The following is a 19,366-nucleotide window of genomic DNA, read 5'->3' as shown; positions in this document are numbered from 1 at the left end:
GGAAAAGTCGGAAAAATGCATTTTAAAGAAAAAAAATAAAACAATTTTCTCTCTTCTTTTATTTACAAATTTGCCACTCATTTTGGTTAATTACAAAATTGGTCATTGTCACATAATAAGACTTGTCACACCATAAGAGATGTGTCACACCTGATCTCTCCCCTATTTTATATAGTTAGGTTTATGTATTTTTGGTTTTAACTATAAATAAAACATAATAAAGAAGTAGTAATACAATAAATTTATTTTTTATTTGAGACAAATTGACCCACAATTTAACTTGAGTCGACAATCAAATTTAACTAAAGATGATAAATTTGATCTTTAGTTAAATTTAACTAAAGATGATATTTTATAAAAAAAAAACTAAAGATGATATAATTTGCTTTTTTTTTAAGAGATAATTTACTTCTTCTTTTTTTTTTTATGAGCATATACTCAATTTCATTAAAAACTAAAAAAAAAAAAAATAATCTTCACTACAGAATAAATGTTTAATGTTGACATACAAATACAAATCAATAAATTTTCATTAGATGCAAATATGCCATTTTTATTTTACTTGTTTTCCAATGTGTTCATATTTTTTTGTTTGTTCGGTTTTTTCTTTTTTCATATTTGCTGTTTTTCTCGGGGTTTTTTTTCTTGTTTTGTACATTTTTCCTGTTTTTTCGTTGTTTTTGCACATTTTTAAAATAAGCATTCGTTTGCACATACTTTAAATTACAATCTTTTTTTGCTCCTCTTAAGTTAATTAAATACGTGAATAATAATAATAATAATAATATTTTGTAATAAAATTGTTTTTAGATTGAAAATGAAAGAAAAAGAATACATACAAATATTTAAATTAAAAATTAATCCAATCCAATCAATGCATCCTTTGAGTTCAATCCAATCATGGATAAAATAATTAGAATAAAGATATATGGGCCAGATTGGACTGGGTTGGTTATATTTAGTGAGTTGATTAATTTTTGTACACCCCTTGAACTTGTCATGTTTTGGAAGATTGTATTGAGTTTAAGATAGAAAGATAAAGAGTCTAAGGTCCCGTTTGGTAAGATGTAATTAGCTTCGTAATGGAATGACCATTACATTCAAGACTCATTACCATGTTTGGTTGCATGTCACAATTTTGTTGTAATGGAATGAAAAAACCATTAGTTAAATTTTGTTCAACAACTCTTGTAATCCCCATTACATAGAAAAATGATTTGAATTCCCATTACATTCAAAGCATGTAATTCTAATTTCTATTTTTAAAGCCCAATCTAACCTCTCATTTATCAAATCTCACATCTTATCATTGTCAAAAACACAAAAAGATAAAAACATGAAAAATTGAAAATGAGAAAAAACAAAAAAAAAACGCAAAAAATGAAAAAATAATAAGAAACCGGAAAAAAAGAGAAAAAAGAAAAAATGGTGAAAAATGGAAACTAAAAAACTAAAAACTATTCATCAATTTATTGATTTCAGTTAATATAATTTTATATTTGATTTTGATTCAGTTTTTTTCATTTTTCGTGTTTTATATTTTTCACGTTTTTCTCATTTTTCATGCTTTCATGTGTTGTTCGTCTATTTTAATTATGTAAATAAAATTTTATAATTATATTTAATTAGGAAAACATAAGTATTGTAATAATCATTACATTCTATCATTTTGTTTTTATTTGTCAACCAAACATTGTAATAGAATCATCATTCCATTCCATTACAAATTTGATTTCATTACAACTTTGATGACATTACATTGTATTACGGCATACCAAACGGGCCCTAAGGGTATTTTAGATATACAGATTGGAAGTGTCTAGTTTGGTAGCATATATTGAAATAGGTCTAGAAATGTAAATGGTCCCTCTTTGTAAATTTCCCTTATATAATCTAAACCCTTAATTAATCTTGAATGGGTAAGATTTAAGGTTAATTATAAAAATGGGTCAAATGGGATGTCTATTTACATATTTAACTCATTTACTCAACTTACTACATATCTAGACTGTTTTTGTGTGACTTTTTCATAATACCCCTAACCTTTCCACCAGGGTCGTCTTAAATATTTTTGGGGTCCTCTGCTAAATAAAAAAAAATTGGGCTATATTCATTAAAAAATTAATAATTTCATATAATGTTTTTACAAAATGAAACACCAAAATACTTTTAATTTGATTTTTAACATAATAAATATAATAAAAATAAGTAAATTAGATATTTTATAATAATAATAAAAAAATTGTGCCCCTTAACGCTCTTAGAGCGTTATTTTTCTGGATAAGTTAACATTCATTTAATTTTTCACATAATAATTAATCATAATAATTTATTTAAATTTGTATAATAATAAAAAATTGGGCCCTCTTAAATTTGGGGCCCTGTGCGGGAGACCTCATTGTACACCCTTCTCCTACTCCCCTGCTTCCCACTTCCCCCAACGCGAACGGTTGCTCCCCCCTTCTTCTTGGTTACACAAAATAGTTGGCTCCTCCATTAATGATTCCAAGACTTTTGATCTTCTTTTCTTCATTTAAATTGCACGAAATCTGCACCATTTCTCCAAATCACAATGTATTTCTCTTTTTCTTCTCTTCATCTTTTGATTCTGCAACTTCCTAATCCTAGAAAACGAAGTCATGGTTCTTCATCTTCCTGTTTTTGTTCGTTGCTTGGTTTCTTTCTTCTTGTTACCATCAAAGAAATGGTTATTCTACGTTATTTCCATCGTTTTTCCCAGTTTATCATATTGTTATTGTCGCTTTTAAGGGTGAAAGGCGCAAAAAAATGTAAGTATCTGTTGTTCCTTCTGCGTTTTTCTATGAAATCACTTCGAGTAGTCGATGATTTCGCGAAGATCTATGAAGATAAAGAGCCTGAAACGTGTCGATCTACTTCGCGAATCGATTAGTTCGCGAAGTCTGCGAGTAGAAAAGTTCATGATTTCACTCGCAGACTTCGCGAAAGCATCGATATGCGACGTAGATCGTCACGTTTCAGACCTCGCAAACTTCGTGAAACCATCGATTCGCGAAGTAAAATCATCCTTTTCCCTGCACATTTACATTCGCATGCTTCGCTAATCCTCATTTCACGAAGCCAAAATCGTCTTTTTCCCTACCTAACACGATTAATTTTTCCTGAAGATGGTTGATTACATAACATCCCTTTTTGGAAGGCGGCGTATTGGGCTGCAGGGGAGATGACTTTCCTTCCTGTATAGGGAGAAATTTCCCTCAAGATTGGCACATTCACTTTGAAATGATTAGTTAGGAGAGATTGTGTCAATCTTGATGTGCACCATAGGACACGTCCATCCCAAAAGGTATGGACTTCCATTTCTCATCCCAAAATGTCTGGACTTCCAATACAATGAGAAATTTCTATCCAGATTCGTCACGTTGACTTTGAAATGATTAGTTAGAAGTTTATTATGGCAATCTTGTTGTAAATTTTGATAATGTTATGATTTTAATGTTGTTATTGTGGCAATCTTGTTATAAATTTTGATAATGTTATGATTTTAATGTTAGAATCCGCTGTTGTTTGGCATTTTTTTGTTATATACCACTTCGTGAATTAACTTAAAAACACATACAGGCTTCGCATATGCTAATTAAATTCATCAAGTGAACCAAACATTAGCTTCGCAGGCTTCGCATATACTAATTAAATTCATCAATTAAACCAAACATTAGCTTATAGAATCACACACAATCTAATTAGGTAGAATTAGGTAGAATTAAAATCACAGTCTCGGCAGTGGTCAAATTAGGTAGAATTACACACAATCTAATTACGTGATAGAATCAATACATAATTATAATAGTTGAGCTTATAGCTTTAGGATAATATTTTTTTTTTGTTTTGTTTTGTTTGAGATGAAATTATCACTTAAATTTTTGGATTAAATTCGTATTGCATTGCGTTTCCTAAGAACAATTCGAAATATATAAATAGTTTGAATATGGATGGGTTTCTTAATTGACAGTGAATATATAGCTAAATGGTTACCATTGTTAGATATTTGCTATGTTTGAAATAGTCTTTTTCTATTTTAATTGGTCAAGAGAGTTCCAGATCTTTAGGAAGACCTTTTCTTTAGGAATAAGAGAGTTTGATTTTTCTGTTTTGTATCTCCACGTTTTTAGCTTGTGCAATGTGGATTCTGTTTTGGTGTAAGGCTATTTAAAGCCCTTTCCCTTATTGAATAAATTACCTTTTCCAGCTTATTACTTTTGTTGAATCAGATCTAACATTTGGTATCAGAGCTATGCAAAGGGCCAAAATTGGGTGTGAGAAATTGAGTGAGTGAGTTAGAACCAAAATGGGAACCTCGGAAAAATTTGTGCAGCCATCCATTCCAAAATTTGATGGCCATTATGATTATTGGTCAATGACAATGGAAAATTTCTTGAGGAGCAAAGAAATGTGGAACTTGGTGGATGAAGGGATTCCTGCACCAGCATTTGGGACTGCACCAGCAAGTGAGGCTCAGGGAAAGATAGTAGAAGAAACCAAGCTTAAGGATTTGAAGGTCAAGAATTTCCTATTCCAGGCAATTGATAGAGAAATCCTAAAAAACAATTCTTGACAAAAGAACGTCGAAGGCTATTTGGGACTCAATGAAACAGAAATATCAAGGGTCCACAAAGGTGAGAAGGGCACAACTTCAGGCGTTGAGAAGGGAGTTCGAGCTGTTGGCCATGAAAGAAGGAGAGAAAGTAGATAGCTTCTTAGGGCGAACCTTGACCATAGTAAACAAGATGAAGTCGAATGGTGAAATGGTGGAGCAAAGCACGGTGGCGAGTAAGATACTTAGATCACTGACTATCAAGTTTAATTATGTTGTTTGCTCGATAAAGGAATCAAATGACCTCAATATCTTGAGTATTGATGAATTACATGGAAGTCTACTTGTTCATAAGCAAAGGATGCAAGGTTATCAAGAGGAAGAGCATGTGCTAAAAGTGGTTCAAGATGATCGATCTTACAGAGGAAGGGGTTGAGGTGTGTTTAGAGGGGGACGTGGAAGAAGTAGAGGGAGGCAACCTCTCAATAAAGCAGCTATTGAGTATTTCAAATGTCATAATTTGGGGCATTTTCAATATGAGTGTCCTGATTGGGACAAGAAAGCTAATTATGCAGAATTAGAAGAAGGAGAAGAAATTTTGTTAATGTTTTATAAAGAAGTTCATCAAGAGAAGAGAGAAGAAATATGGTTCCTCGATTCGAGTTGTAGCAACCACATGACAGGCAACGAAGATTGGTTCTCAGACTTGGAGGAAAATCTCAATCGCACTGTGAAGCTTGGCAACGATACGAGAATGGCGGTGGTGGGCAAAGGAAGTATAAAGGTGCAAATTAATGGCATAACCCAGGTAATATCTGATGTATATTACATTCCTGAGCTTAAAAACAATTTATTAAGCATAGGACAACTTCAAGAAAAGGGGTTAGCCATCCTAATTCGTGACGGGGCTTGTAAAGTGTATCATCCTAAGAGAGGACTAATTATGCGAACTAATATGAGTGGAAATAGAATGTTCTTCCTGCTGGCATTTATGCCACAAAGAAATTTTGTATGCTTACAAGCTGAAGATGTGTGGAGAAAGAAGCACACATATGGCACTGCCGATTCTGACATCTGAACCACAAAGGATTGAGAACATTGGCCTTCAAGAAGATGGTGGTTGGCCTGCCCTATCTGAAATCTCCTAAGGAGATATGCACTATATGTTTAACTGGGAAACAACACAGAGAATCCATTCCGAGGATGAGCCAATGGAGGGCGTCAAAACATCTCCAACTTGTACACTCAGACATATGTGGTCCCATCAAACCAGCTTCACACAGTGACAAGAGGTATATCCTAAGTTTTATCGATGATTTTACACGTAAAACTTGGATTTATTTCTTACATGAAAAATCAGAAGCATTTGTTACATTTAAAATGTTTAAAGCTAGTGTTGAGAAGGAAACGGGTGCTTTCATAACTTGCTTGAGAACAGATAGAGGTGGTGAGTTCACCTCCAATGAATTTGGAGAATTTTGCAAATCACAGGGCATTAGCATACAATTGACAGCAGCTTACACACCCCAGCAGAACGGAGTTGCGGATAGGAGAAACAGGACAATTATGAATGTTGTTCGTTCGATGTTAAATGAAAGGAGAGTCCCAAAAGCATTTTGGTCCGAAGCTGCAAAATGGTGCGTGCATATTCAGAATAGATGTCCAACAACTGCTGTTGAAGACAAGACCCCAGAAGAGGCATGGAGCGGTGAGAAACCAGTCGTGGAATACTTCCGTATTTTTGGATGTGTGGCACATGTTCATATTCCAGATAAAAAAAAGAAGTAAATTAGATGACAAGAGCAGAAAATGTGTGTTTTGGGGAGTCAGCGATGAATCGAAGGCATGGAGATTATATGATCCAATCTTAAAAAAGATCGTTGTCAGCAAAGACGTCGTTTTTAAAGAAGAAAAAGATAGGGATTGGGGCAGAACTGATGAAGAAATAAGGAGGGACATACTTGAATGTGAAGATGAAGATGAAGTTGATCATATAGCTGCCCATAATGGAGAGGAAACTGATGGCACAAGTTCAAATAATTTGGGCAGCAATTCTAACAGCTCCAGTAGCCCAAATTATTCGAGCAGCAGCTCTACCAGCAAATCAAGTAGCCGGAAGAATTCACCTCCAAATGAGCTCAATTCTTATATGGTTGAAGGGAGGGGTATACGAGAAAGAAGAGTACCTGGTTGGATGGTAGATTATGACACAGGAGAGGGATTCTCTGATGAAGAAAATTTAAATGCTTTGATGATGGTAACTGAGAATGACCCAATCTCATTCGAAGAAGCAGTGAAAAGCAAAAAATGGAGAGAAGCAATGTCATCTGAAATTGATGCTATCGAGAGGAACAAAACTTGGGAACTCACTGTGGCTCCTAAAGGAATCAAATCTATAGGAGTCAAGTGGGTTTTCAAAACCAAGCTGAACGAAGAGGGAGATGTGGAGAAGTTTAAAGCGAGGCTAGTAGCAAAAGGGTACGTGCAACGCCATGGAGTAGATTATACCGAAGTATTTGCTCCGGTGGCAAGACTCGACACTATCCGTATGATTGTTGCAGTAGCTGCTCAATTCAGTTGGGAGGTCTTTCAACTCGATGTAAAAAGCGATTTTCTTCATGGAGAGCTTAAAGAGGAGGTGTATGTGCAGCAGCCCGAGGGATTCATAAATAAAGGAGAAGAAGAGAAGGTCTATAAGATAAAAAAGGCTCTATACGGCCTTAAACAAGCACCTCGTGCTTGGTACAGCAGAATTGAAGCCTACTTCTTACGCGAAAATTTGAAAGATGTCCCAGCGAGCATACTTTGTTCACAAAATCAAAAGGAGGTAAAATCTTAATTGTAAGTCTCTATGTTGATGACTTAATATCCACTGGGAATGATAGAAACATGTGTGATGAATTTAAAAATTCAATGATGCTTGAATTTGATATGTCTGACTTGGGAAGAATGAAGTACTTTCTTGGAGTAGAAGTGAAACAGTGTGTAGGTGGGATATTCATTTGTCAGAGGAAATATGCAAGAGAGGTTTTAGCAAGGTTTGGCATGGAGGACAACAATGCTGTAAAAAATCCAATAGTCCCGGGAATGAAGTTGCGCAAGGATGAAGGTGGTGTTAGAGTTGATGAAACACTATTTAAGCAAGTAGTTGGAAGCCTTATGTATTTAACTGTTTCTAGGCCTGACTTGATGTACAGTGTTAGTTTAATTAGCAGATTCATGGCTAGTCCCACCATGTCACATTGGCTTGCAGTGAAGAGAATTCTGAGGTATTTAAAAGGAACAATTAATCTCGGAATTTTCTATAGGAAAGGAGAAAGTGGTTTGAAGCCCAGGGCCTTCACTGATAGTGACTATGCCGACAACTTAGATGATCAAAGAAGCACCTTTGGATTTGTTTTGTTGTTAGGATCTGGAGCAATTTCTTCGGCATCAAAAAAGCAGCCAGTAGTAGCTCTTTCAACGACGGAAGCGGAATACATAGCAGCAGCTCTATGTGCGTGTTAATGTATTTGGATTAGAAGAGTGTTGGAAAAACTTGAAGCTGAAGAGAAAACAGGAACTATAATCATGTGTGACAATAGTTCAACTATATAGTTGTCTAAAAATCCAGTTTTCCATGGAAGGAGTAAACATATTGATGTAAAATTCCACTTTCTTAGAGATTTAGTGAACGATGGGCTGGTGAAACTGAGTTATTGTGCCTCTCAGAATCAAATTGCAGACATCATGACAAAGCCACTGAAGTTAGAGCAGTTCGAGAAGCTTCGTAGTTGGCTTGGAATATTGGATATTACAGAGATAAGCAAATTTTCTGATGAATTAGTTTAAGGGGGGATTGCTTGATATTTGCTATGTTTGAAATAGTCTTTTTCTGTCTTAATTGGTCAAGAGAGTTCCAGATCTTTAGGAAGACCTTTTCTTTAGGAATAAGAGAGTTTGATTTTTCTGTTTTGTATCTCCACGTTTTTAGCTTATGCAATGTGGATTCTGTTTTGGTGTAAGGCTATTTAAAGCTCTTTCCCTTATTGAATAAATTACCTTTTCCAGCTTATTACTTTTGTTGAATCAGATCTAACATTTACCATTCTATTCTACTATAAATAGAACACATTTTTAGTGGTGTTTATTCCCAAGTGATGTCATCTTAACACAAATTACACCTAAAAAGAACATTCCATTAAAACCTTTATTACTTTACAATTTTGAGAGGTCAAACAAAAACAAAAATTAAATAAGAACTGGAAAAGAAATTTGATAGACAGAAAACAGGAAGACCTGTAAAAGAAATTAAAAAAAGAAGAATTGGAAAAAAAAAATTATACAAAGGCTATCATAGAGTTTGTTATCAATTTTATTAACAAACTAAAATAAGCTACAAAGTTTGGTTTGGTTACTCTTAAATACTAGTACAAAATAATAAAAAAGATTGTTCCGATTAAAAATGCTTTAAAGAGTATCAATTTCTTACGGATAAACCAACCCTTTATAAGGTTTTTTATATAACATTTCTCAATTGTGAAGGAGTAAGTGAATACTTTTAGGTGCCGTTTGGTTGACGGAATGGAATAAAATAGGTTTTTCCAAGGAATACAAGAGGGGAATAGAATAGCTATTCTTTAGAAATAAATATTACTATGTTTGGTTGATGGAATGAGATTGTATGGAATAGCTATATTGTTGTTCAAAAGATAACTTTATTTATTTTCAAATTTTAATTATTATCATAAATTATTCAAATATTTGATATATATTATTGAAGAAAAAACATGAAAAATGATAAAACGAAAAATGCGAAAAAAAGGTGAAAAATGGTACAAACATGAAAAACACGAAAAACGGTTAAAACGAAAAAAAAATCAGTTGACATAATTTTTTCGGTAGCTATTCACGTTTAACAGGGTTGAAATTATAATTAGAAATATTGTAGAGGTAATTGAGTATTTTATCATTAGTTTTTAGTATCTTGTATAAATAGGGGTTAATTGTTAGAGTTAGGGTTAACTTTTCACAATCTCTTTCTTCGTTCTTCATTTTCTTTGCTCTTTGCTGTAGACTTCTTCATCTTCTTCAATAGTTATCAATGATAGAATGATTTCATTCTTTCTCTAATTCTTTATTTTGTTATGGTATCAGAGCGCCTTTCGTGCGTTAATCACTTCATCGTCTTTTCGAATCGTTCTTTTTTAAGAAGGTTTTTTTTCTGGTTTCGATTGATTATCCGAATCTCATCTTTCATATTTTTTTATGCGATTTCATCCTTTTCCTTCATCGAAATCTCATTTTTCATCGCACTATTTTACTTATTTTTCTCTATGGATTTCTATATTGTTTCTTTTTCAAGATCAGAATGACTGGTTCAAATGCAGAAACTGTATATAATGTTACTCCATGAGCAACAGATCTTTCACAAAACCCTGCTATTGCATATTATCTGCATGCCGGAGAGAATCCTGGTCTTGTGCTTGTTGCATAATTATTTACAGGAAACAACTATCATTCATGGAGTCGCGAGTTCAAACGAGCATTGCGTGCGAAGAATAAGCTGTCTTTCGTTGATGGTTCTCTTTCGATGCCAGCGGAAGGAGATGTTAATCGCCCTGCTTGGGATCGTTGTAACACCATAATTTTTTCATGGATTAGCAGGTCTGTGGATTCGTCCATCGCTAAAAGCATTCACTGGTTTGAGAATTGCAGCGATGTTTGGAGTAATCTAGAGAAGCATTTTTCACAGGGAAATTCAATCAAGATTTCAGATTTACAAGAACAGATATATACTTTCATCCAAGGATCTATGTCTGTTACTGATTATTATACACAATTGATGACCTTATGGGAGGAGTTGATTAATTACCGGCCTCTGTTGCTGTGTAAATGTTTACCTTCTTGCAAATGTTCCAATTTATTAGTTACTACGAAGGCATATCAAGAAGAAGATTTGGTGCTTCGTTTTCTAAAAGGTTTGAATCCAGACTATTCAGGCGCAAGATCGCTTATCAAGCCCTTGCTGGACATCACCTCTGTATTGTCACTTGTTCTTCAGTAAGAAAGACAGAATCAACCATCAGATTTGCAATTGGAATCCTCAATCAATTTCGTCAAAGGTCAGAATTATGAGAAGAAGTTTAAGTGTAGTCATTGTGACAAACCTGGACATACTATTGATCAATGCTACAGAAAGCATGGCTTTCCTGCTAATTTCAAGTTCACCAAGGCTAAGAAAGGCAATGTCACAGGCAATGTCACTTCTGAAGGGTGCAATCTTGAAGATGTTAACTTTGATTCAGGTTCTGTAGTTCCTGTTTCTAGCACTGTTTCTGCCTCTTCTACTGAGGGGAGTGGAATTTTTCTATCAAAGGCACAATATGCGTGCTTGCTAGGAATGTTGGATGCCCTTGATCAAAGGCCAAAACAACATACTCAACATAACCATGTTATAGGCAATGTGGTTTCAGGTACTCATGTTTTTACTTCCTTTATAGGACATGTTTCCTCTGCATTCAATGAAGATTGGATCTTGGATAGTGGAGCTACTGATCATATCAGTAATAATATTGATAGTTTTGAGTATTTACATGATGTGAATAATGTTAGTGTACGTTTGCCTAATGATGCTAGATTAATTGTGAATAAGATAGGTACGGTTAAAATGAATTCATACCTCACTTTGCAGAATGTATTCTTTATACCTAGTTTTAAGTTTAACATAATTTCAGTAAGTAGGCTAGTTGAACATTCTCAAGTGTCTTGTGTGTTTGCTGATGGTGTGTGTCATATTCAGGACACTCATCTTCAATAGATGATTGGTTTAGCTAGGCTTTACAATGGCCTGTATTTCTTGCCTCAAGAATTGTCACATGCTAGTACAGTGTCTGCAATTTCTTCTCAATCTACTCAACCTTTTTCTGTCAAGGAACTTTGGCATTTTCAGTTGGGTCATTTCCCTTTTTCTAAGATGGAGTTGTTTGATGTTTTTCCTCATTCTATGGATTGTAATAAAGACAGGCATTATGATTGTAAAGTGTGTCATTTGGCTAAGATGAAAAGGTTTCCTTTTCCTGTTAGTTCAACTAAGTCAGAAACTATGTTTGATTTAGTACATTTGGATGTTTGGAGACCTTTTGCTACAGAATCTCATGCTGGTTATAAGTATTTTCTTACAGTCATTGATGATTATGTCGTTATACTTGGATTTTTTTTGTTAAAAACTAAGGCCCAAGCCTTAAAATGTATTCAAGGTTTTTATGCTTATGTTCAGGTCCATTTCTCAAAGAACATTAAAATTTTGAGAAGTGACAATGCTCCTGAACTTCAGCTTGTTGATTTTTGTCTAGTTAAAGGAGTTTTGCACCAGTTGTCATGCCCTTATACCCCTCGACAAAACAACATTATTGAGAGAAAACATCAGCACTTGCTTGTCTTTGCGTTTTCAATCTTCCTTGCCACTTACTTTTTGGTCTGACTTTATTTTACATGCATCATTTCTTATTAATATATTTCCTACTCATGTTTTGAGTAATAGAAGTCCTCACGAAGTTTTGTTTGGAGAAAAGCCTAAGTATGATATGTTAAGAGGCTTTGGTAGTTTAGTATATATTAAAAATTTAAAACGTAATCAGTCTAAGTTTGATGCCAAGGGAACACCTTGTGTTTTTGTTGGTTATAAGTCACAAATGAAGGGATATAAGGTTTTTAATTTAGACTCTCATACCTATACTGTTTCTAGAGATGTCAAGTTTGTGGAACATGTTTTTCCATATCAGGAACTTGAGGCATATCAGATACATGAGGAATCTCAATTGTTAAGTACAAATTTTTTAACTAGTTTATATCCTGTTGCAGAATCTGTGTCTGTAGTTGATCATATACCTCTTAATACCCCTTCACAATTTGTTTCAGATTCTTTGCCTGACATTCCTAGACCTGATGTTCACATTCATGCTTCAACAAATGCTATTAATGATATGTCTCTCTTATCACATAATGATTTTATAGAGGATGTAGTGACTGTTGATATGGTTTCTAATGATGACATATTTGATATTATTGATCCAGTGGATGAAAATTTAGATTTGGGAGTAAGAAAGTCCAGTAGAGTTCGAACTAAGCCTTCTTACTTAACTGATTACCACTGTAATCAACTTAGTGCTAGTTCTCATGCGTCTTCAATTAAACTTAATCCCAGATATCCTCTTTCTAATGTTGTTAGCTATGATAGACTATCTGATTCACACAAGAATCATGTTTTAAATATCACTATCATTCCTGAACCTAAAAATTATAAAGAGGCAATGAAACATGTCTGTTGGCAACAAGCAATGGACACAAAATTAAAGGCATTAGAACAAACTAAAACATGGACATTAACAGAGTTACCTCTGGGTACTGTTCCAATAGGTTTTAGATGGGTTTTCAAAGTGAAACTTAAGAGTGATGGGACCCTAGAAAGGTACAAGACTCGTTTAGTGGCTAAAAGGTATACCCAAGTTGAAAGGATTGATTATAGGGATACATTTTCCCCGGTTGTGAAACTAAGTACCGTAAGGTTAGTCTTAGCATTAGCAGCCATTGAAAATTGGCCTCTGTATTAGTGTGATGTTTATATGGAACCTCCCCTTGGGATGCCTTTAGCAAAACCTAGTATGGTCTGTAAATTGCAAAAGTCCCTTTACAGGCTTAAGCAAGCGAGCAGGCAATAGTACTCCAGGTTATATGTTTTTCTTTTCAAACATAATTATGTGCAATGTGAATCTGATCACTCAATGTTCATTAATCATCATAATGGTCTCATAAATGTTTTGCTTGTGTATGTTGATGATATCATCTTGACAGGAAATGATATCAATGAGATACAACATATAAAACATGCTTTGGATGGTGAATTCAAAATCAAAGATTTAGGTTTTTTAAAGTTCTTTCTTGGTCTCGAAATAGCAAGGTCTGCTACAGGTATTCATATTTTCCAAAGGAAATACACTTTGGAATTGCTATAGGATGCTGGTTTGTTAGTAGCAAAGCCTGTTGCTACTCTTATGGAAGCAACATTGAGACTGTCAAGAAGTCAAGGTAAACAATTGGCTGATCCTTTAGTGTATCGGCGATTGATTGGTAGGTTAATTTATCTTACTAATATTAGGCCAAATATAACCTTTTCTATCAATACTTTAAGTCAATTCTTATCAAAACCAACTGATGTTCATTTAACTGCAGCAAAAAGAATATTGTTGTATCTTAAGAAAGATCCAGGACAAGGTTTATTTTATGCAGTGACATCTGAATTAACATTACAAGCTTATTCTGATGCTGATTGGGCCACTTGTATAGATACTAGGAGATCGGTTACTGGCTTTTGTGTTTATTTGGGCAGGTCCTTGATAAGCTGGAAGAGCAAGAAACAAGTCACAGTGTCAAGATCTTCTACTTAAGCAGAATACAAGGCCATGTCATCTGTTACAGCAGAGGTTCAGTGGTTGACGTACATTCTTCAAGTAATGAGGATCAAATACAAGCAGCAAGTTCCCCTTTTTTGTGACAATCAGTCTATAATCTATCTTACTCATAATTCCACTTTTCATGAGAGAACAAAACATATAGAGCTCGACTGCCATTTTGTCAGAGAAAAGTATAAGGCTGGTTTGGTGCTTCCTTAGCCATTTCTACTGTTCATCAAATAGCAGACACCTTCACAAAGCCATTGTCATCACCAACTTATGCATTTCTGGTGTCCAAGCTAGGAGTGCTTAATATTTATCATCCAACTTGAGAGGGGGGGGGGGGGGGGGGGGGGTAACAGGGTTGAAATTGTAATTAGAAAAATTGTAGGGGTAATTGAGTATTGTATCATTAGTTTTTAGTATCTTGTATAAATAGGGGTTAATTGTTAGAGTTAGGGTTAACTTTTTACAATCTCTTTCTTCCTTCGTTTTCTTTGCTCTTTGTTGTAGACTTCCTCATCTTCTTCGATAGTTATCAATGGTAGAATGATTTCATTCTTTCTCTAATTCTTCATCTTGTTATTTTCATGTTTCACTTTTCTAATTTTTTTTAATCTTTTTCATGTTTCGTATTTTTATCATAACATGTTTTAACTGTTTGCACTTTTTTTTTTGCGTTTTTCATGTTTTCTAATTTTTCACATTTTCTCATTTTTATCGTTATTCAAGTTTTCCAAATTTTTCTGTTTTTCATGTTTTTCTGTTTTTTTACCGTTTTTTGCGTGAAATGTAGAACAAATTATCAATAGATATGATAGGGTTAATTTGGGAATCAAAGAAAATATGAGTGATGGAATAGCTATCCCTAGGTTTAATTTAGGAATCCTATTCCACCAATTGTGGAATACAAATTCCAAGGAATAGAAATTGAACCAAATAGTTGAATAGAGATTCTTAAAGAATAGTGATGATCCTCTTTGTCCTGTGATTCGTCTATCCTCAGCGGATAAACGGAATCTTAGGTCTAAATGGAAGTGGGCTTTAATTGTGACTGTGCTTGGTAAAAGAATCAGCTTCAATTATTTTGCCCAGAGGATTCAGGCACAGTGGGCAAGAAAAGGGAAAGTCACCATTACCGACCTTGAGAATAACTATTATGTTATAAATTTTACTAGGGCAGAAGACTATAATACAGTTATTAATGGTGGTCCTTATATCATTTCTAATCATGTTTTGCGTTAAGGCCATGGGTTCCTAATTTTAATCCTCATGACTGTTCTGTTAATAGGATTCTTACTTGGGTAAGATTTCCAGGTTTACCTATTGAATACTATAATGAGAGCTTTCTTAATAAAGTTGGTGGTCTTGTTGGGAAAGTTCACCATGTAGATAAAACAACCATTGGAGCAGTTAGAGGCAAGTTTGCCAGGGTATGCATTGATATCGATATGGCGAAGCCCCTTTTGTCTAAATTCTGTATCCAGAATTCGGTTTACTATATTGAGTATGAAGGCATTCATAATATTTGCTATGAGTGTGGAATGTTCGACCATACTTTTGAAGGGTGTCCAAAGAAAGAGAAAATGGTCGAGGAGGTTATGATGGCTGATAAAGGAAGAGAAGAAGGGATTCAGAGCGAAGGGAGGAACTTTGGCCCCTGGATGTTAGCTAAGAGGCCGGTTAGAAGAAGGAATCGGGCTCCGGTTGCTCAGAACCGCCCTCCTGACATTAGTAAAGAGATGAATTCTCTCCAGATTAACCCAGAGATCAAAGGAAGGCCCCCCAATAAGAAAGCTGGGGCTGAGAAAGAATCAGTCATCGGTTCTGGATCCAGATTTGGGGTCTTATCTACTGAAGAAGGCCTTGAATCGGATCATTCAAATGAGCATATGGAGCTGAGCATGCCAAGGTTAGAATCTGCTGAGCTGGAAGCTAAGAAAGTGGAGACGGTTAACCCTCTGTTTGAATCCAAGGTTGTTACCTTGGGAAGTTCCCAGGATCAAGCCACACTTGTGAATAAACTGCACAATGAGGTTAGTATCCCGAAAACCTATGTTGCTAATGTTAATGGTAAGGCTATAGGGGTCAATAAAATGAGTATGAAGAAGCCTAAGGTTAATCAGAAGAATAACCATAGCTCCTTGGATGCTTGGGATAAAAGGGGGCCAGCTGGTACCTCGTCAAGGCTCTCAGGAGCCCCAAATAAATACCTTGTTTAAGTTGTGCGCCTTGGTCAGTAGTCTGCTTTTTGATGGATTTCTTTGTCTGGAATGTTAGAGGTGCGGCTAGTAAGGCTACCCGTATCCATATTAAAGATTTAATTAAACAATTTAATCCTTCTTGTTTTGCTTTGCTGGAAACCAAGATCAGTGGTAGCAAAGCTGATGAGGTGATTAGAAAGTTTAGAAACTGTAATTGTGTCAGATCGGAGGCTACTGGCAGGGCTGGGGGGATTTGGCTTTTCTGAAAGTCAGATCGAGTTATGATTGATATCATCAGTATGTATAAACAATTTATTCATTGTAAGGTCAGCTATCCTGGTAATAAACCATTGTTTATCACCCTAATTTATGCCGATCCTATCTTGGCCAATCGTAAAAGGTTATGGGAGGTGTTGTATACTATGAGCACTAGTATTTTGGATGTGTGGTTGTGGCAGGGGATTTTAATGACATTGGTCTAATGAGCGATCAAAGAGGGGGTGGGAACCACTATGTTAATAGATGTCTTAATCATAAGCAGAATATGGATTTATGTGGGCTTTCTGATCTAGGAGCTGCTGGTCATAAATTTACTTAGAAACGCAATAATTTTTTTGTTCGTTTGGATAAAGTTTATGCGAATATGGCGGCTATTTGCAGTTTTCCTGAAGTCAAAGTTTTAAATCTTCCTTTCCGTCATTCTGATCACTGTCCTTTTCTGGTTAATTTGGTTAGAAACAATCGGCCTAAAGGGGATAGACCTTTCAGGTACCAGGTGGCCTGGGAATCTCATCCTCAGTTTAAAAATTTTGTTTAGGAGAATTGGCAGCCTCACTCTCTCCTGGCTGCTGAGGGTTTTAGAAAGAATGTGGTGAGGTGGAATAGAAATGTCTTTGGCCATATTATCAGAAGAAAGAATAAGCTTTTGAGGAGAATTGAAGGCATTCAACGGATTTTGGAGACTAGATTTGATCATTGTTTGAATGGCCTTTTTAGATCTCTTCAGAACGAATTAGAAGCTGTGCTAAGGCAGGAAGAGCTTCTTTGGTTTCAGAAATCAAGGAAGACTTGTATCAAAGATGGAGATCGCAATGCTAGATTTTTTCACCTTTCTACCGTTATTAGAAGGCAGAGGAATCAGATTGACGCGATCAAAAATTCAAATGGTGATTGGGTCTATGAGGATGAGGATATTCATCGCCTGGCCCTTAATTTTTATAAAGACCTATTCAAAGAGGAGAGTGTGGATCTGGATAGAGCTCGGTCTAGAACTTCCTTTCCTAGTTTGGAGGAGGGGACTGTTCTGAAGGCTTTCCACCCTATTGACCAGAAAGAGATTGATTTGGCCTTCTCTAGTATTGGTGCCACTAAAGCTCCTGGGATTGATGGTATTCCTGCCTGTTTTTACCATAAACATTGGGGTACCGTGAAGGAAGGTATTTATAGTTTTATTAAAGGAGTCTTCAGTGGTACTGAGGATATTAAGCTTGTGAATAAAACTCTTCTGGTCTTGATTCCGAAAGTTGAAAAACCTTTTTCCTTTTTACAGATGAGGCCTATTAGTCTATGCAATGTGTTGTATAAAGCTATTACAAAGATTGTGGCGAATAGGATCCGGGGTCTTCTTCCTGATATTATCAGCCAAAATCAAGGGAGTTTTGTTCCTGGTAGACAAATGATGGATAATATTGTTATTGCCCAGGAGATGGTTCACTCCATGAAAATCAAGAAAGGTAGGAAAGGTATTGTGGCTCTTAAGCTGGATCTGGAGAAAGCTTATGATCGCTTAAATTGGAGTTTCCTTCTAGATAGTCTGAAGAAAGCTGGTATCCCGAATAACTGGAGGAAGTTGATTGAGATCTGTATTTTCTCTCCTGTCTTTCAGGTTTTGATCAATGGTGATATGACTGAGGAGTTTATTCCCTCCCGGGGTATCCGTCAAGGAGACCCTATGAGCCCTTTCTTATTTGTTATTGCTATGGAAAGATTGTCCCACCTAATCCAAGATGCTGTGGATAATGGCAGTTTCCATCCTGTGTCCATCAACAGATTTTGCCCTTTAATTACCCATTTGTTCTTCGCTGATGATGTTATGATCTTCGTGGAAGGGAACGAGGAGCAGATTGGTGTGGTGATGGACATCCTCAACTGTTTCTGTGATGCTTCTGGTCAAAAGATCAATATTCAGAAATCCAGGATGCTGTGCTCTAATAACATGAGTAAGAGTGTTTGCAAAAGGTTAAGTGATATTTCTGGTATCCTTCTAACTACTTCGTTGGGTAAGTATCTGGGGGTCCCTCTTCATAGTGACAGAGTTACCAAAGCTTCCTTTAAAGAGATTATTGACAAATCTAGTGGGAATTGTGCCATTTGGAAAGCTAATACTCTATCTCTTGCTGGCCGTCTTACTTTGATTCAATCTGTCAATAGTGCGGCCCCCAATCATATTATGCAAGCTTGTAGACTGTCGGAGCCAGTCCTTAATGATCTTAATAAGATCAATCGGCGTTTCCTTTGGGGGAACTCGTCTGAGGGGAAAAAGATCCACCTTGTTCCTTGGAAGGAGGTCTGCCAGCCTAAGATCATGGGAGGCCTTGGGATTAGACAAGCCAAGGATAATAATAAAGTTTTATTAATAAAGCTTTTGTGGAGAATGTGGCAATCCCCCTCTTCTCTTTGGGTTCGTCTCCTGTGTGGCAAATACAGAAAAGATAAGATTTTTGGGGGTCCCAAGGAGAGAGTGGTCAATTGTTCTTTTCTTTGGAAAGGCCTCAGTTCTGTGTTTTCAGAGTTCTGCTCTGGGATAGGTTGGGAGGTAGGGAATGGTAAATCCATCAGCTTCTGGAATGATATCTGGATTGGAGGCAAATCCTTATTAGAAGTGTGTAGAGTCCAGCCTCCTAGTAATATTCGAAACTGGAAGATCGCTGATGTGGTGGATTCTGAAGGGGATTGGATTTGGGCTAAGTTTGAGTCCTTTTTGAACCCGGATACTCTCCTTAGAATTAGAGGGGTCAAGATAAGTAATAGGGAGGAAGATAGGGATAGTCATTTCTGGGCTTTGTCAAACAATGGGGCGTATTCCTGCAAGTCTGCCTTTGAGGCTTTCAACCTTAATGGTTCGGATCCTCAATCTGAAGTTTGGAAGATCATTTGGG

Source organism: Euphorbia lathyris, chromosome 1, assembly GCF_963576675.1.
Source record: "Euphorbia lathyris chromosome 1, ddEupLath1.1, whole genome shotgun sequence".
NCBI classification, from domain to species: Eukaryota; Viridiplantae; Streptophyta; class Magnoliopsida; order Malpighiales; family Euphorbiaceae; genus Euphorbia; species Euphorbia lathyris.
The sequence above is the reverse complement of the archived record's forward strand: the minus strand, read 5'-3'. Positions refer to the sequence as shown.